Here is a 2,064-nt window from a genome sequence, read left to right as displayed (position 1 = left end):
ATATATATATATATATATATATATATAGTTTTGAATCAATTTTGGGAAGGCCTAAAGACCAAAGCAATATCATTAAGGCTTCTAAAACATGAATGTACTCATAAATCTGAAACCCTTTTCTTAAAATCATGATTTCTATGCCCATGAGATTTTAGGAAAACCCCGCATACCTCAAATTAGAAATTTGATGGATGATTCGTGAAGCTTACGGTTTGGGAATTCCAAATCTTCAATCAATTTTCAAAATCCACGGTGGAATCTTGAGTTATTTGAAATTCTAGTTTGAAACCCTAGAGAGTGTTCTTGTGAATTTTTGATGAAAATATCAGTAATATGGTGTTTTGGAATTGAAATTCCGTGTTTAAGCTGATAAGGGGGTGAAAAATACCCAATATACCCTTAATGAGACGGAGTTTAAAATGCTGAAATTTCCAGGTGCGTGCAGCGGAGCATGCGTTGCATACTTTAGTCCTCCGGACTTGAGCGTGCATCGCATGGTGCCAGGGGTGGAATGGACCATGCGACGCATGCAAATCGCCTGATGCCACTGTTTTGGGCATCCAAACGTACCCTAAACGAGGTCCAAAAATCCCGAAACTCACCCATTATGTACTAACGACTTGCCCCATCGTGAATCAACAAAAATATCAAGAAACGGAGGTCGGGAAGGTTGTCAAAAAAATCCGCAAAAATTGAAAGCTCAAAATGAGACTAAGTCTCTTTAACACTTAGAAAAATTTCTAGTCTTTTCAACTCTATAAGCATACTACTAGGAGCTAACACATGCACGAATTTTATAGGGTGTTACACTTTCCATTGAAGATTGCCCCAAATTGATGGTATGGACTTCATACACATTACCTCTCCAGATCCCATTATGTGAAAATACACTGAGTATGTTGTTGTTGTTGTATCTAATGCATCATATTGAGCCCGACTAATCTAGATTTGCGTTAGAAAGTTGGTAACCCACATTACAACCCGACCAATCCAGATTTGGGCTAGGAAATAGGTACCCCACATTGAAGACCGACTAATTCGAATTTATGTCAGAAGTCCCACTATGAAAGTAAAGCCACCTTACCACGTTACTGAACCATTTTTCAATTTGTGCGTGTTTAGGGGCCATTGCTTGATTTGCTTACTAAGGTTTTTTGTTTAATGAACCATTTTTCAATTTGTGCATCTCATTATCCTGCAGTGGCCAATGCTCATTTTTTTTACTAGTGTATTTGGTTACTGAACCATTTCTTGATTATTTTTTTTTTCTTATTTGTAGAAGAATGAAGGAGGAGAAAAGAAGAAGAAAGGAGGAGGAGAAGAGAATAAGAAGGATGGAGGAAACTTAAGTGTGGTTTTGAAACCAGATTGTAATTGTGAAGGATGTGCTACAAAAGTGGTCAAAGCCATTCGAAGTGTTGGAGGTATACTATACACTACAATGGTTTTTTGGTCAAATATATTTGCTTTAATTGAACCAAAACCCAATAAACCTCCTTTTACATTTTTTTCTCCTTTTCAATTTCTTAGTATTGATTGTATGTTCATATAGTTGTGGAGAAAGTTATGCGTGATGTAGATTCGAAGAAACTAACTGTGATTGGAAAAGTTGATCTGGTGATGTTACGAGAGAAAGTTGCACAGGAAACACGCAAGAATGTTGAAGTTGTCTCTCCGATACCGAAAAAGGACGGTAAGGGAAAAGGAGGTGGCGACAATGGTGGTGATAATGTCACCGGAGAGGAGAAGAAGAAGATGCAGAAGCAGAACAAGGAAAAGGATTCAAGGGAGAACACAGGAGGAGAAGATAAAAAAACCAAAGAGAAAGAGGTACTTTAATTAAAATTTACTGATAAATTTAGTGAGCGTTTGACCATGAAAATCTAAGTTGCTTGCACTTTTCAAAAATGTCTACGGGTGCATGTCAGAGGATCCAAAAATAGTGGATTTTTGAACGATCAGCTGCAACATTTTTGGAGAGTTCGAGCAACTTAGATGAAAATTACAACTACTTTAATTAAGTAGTTTTTGTTTTTAAAGTGAAATATGATATTTGTGGATCCT

The 2,064-nt window shown here is 36.9% G+C and overlaps 1 long non-coding RNA gene across 1 annotated transcript; it reads left to right on the top strand.

The window, feature by feature from the left end:
* Positions 1 to 205: 205 nt before the first annotated feature.
* LOC124891163 lies at positions 206 to 1,830 on the top strand. Its single transcript, XR_007049552.1, has 2 exons — positions 206 to 1,424; positions 1,553 to 1,830. It is a non-coding gene; the product is annotated as an uncharacterized LOC124891163 (long non-coding RNA).
* The last annotated feature ends 234 nt before the right edge of the window (positions 1,831 to 2,064 follow it).

This window comes from Capsicum annuum, unplaced genomic scaffold (assembly GCF_002878395.1).
Source record: "Capsicum annuum cultivar UCD-10X-F1 unplaced genomic scaffold, UCD10Xv1.1 ctg31579, whole genome shotgun sequence".
In the NCBI taxonomy this organism is placed as follows: Eukaryota; Viridiplantae; Streptophyta; class Magnoliopsida; order Solanales; family Solanaceae; genus Capsicum; species Capsicum annuum.
The sequence above is the reverse complement of the archived record's forward strand: the minus strand, read 5'-3'. Positions and strand labels throughout refer to the sequence as shown.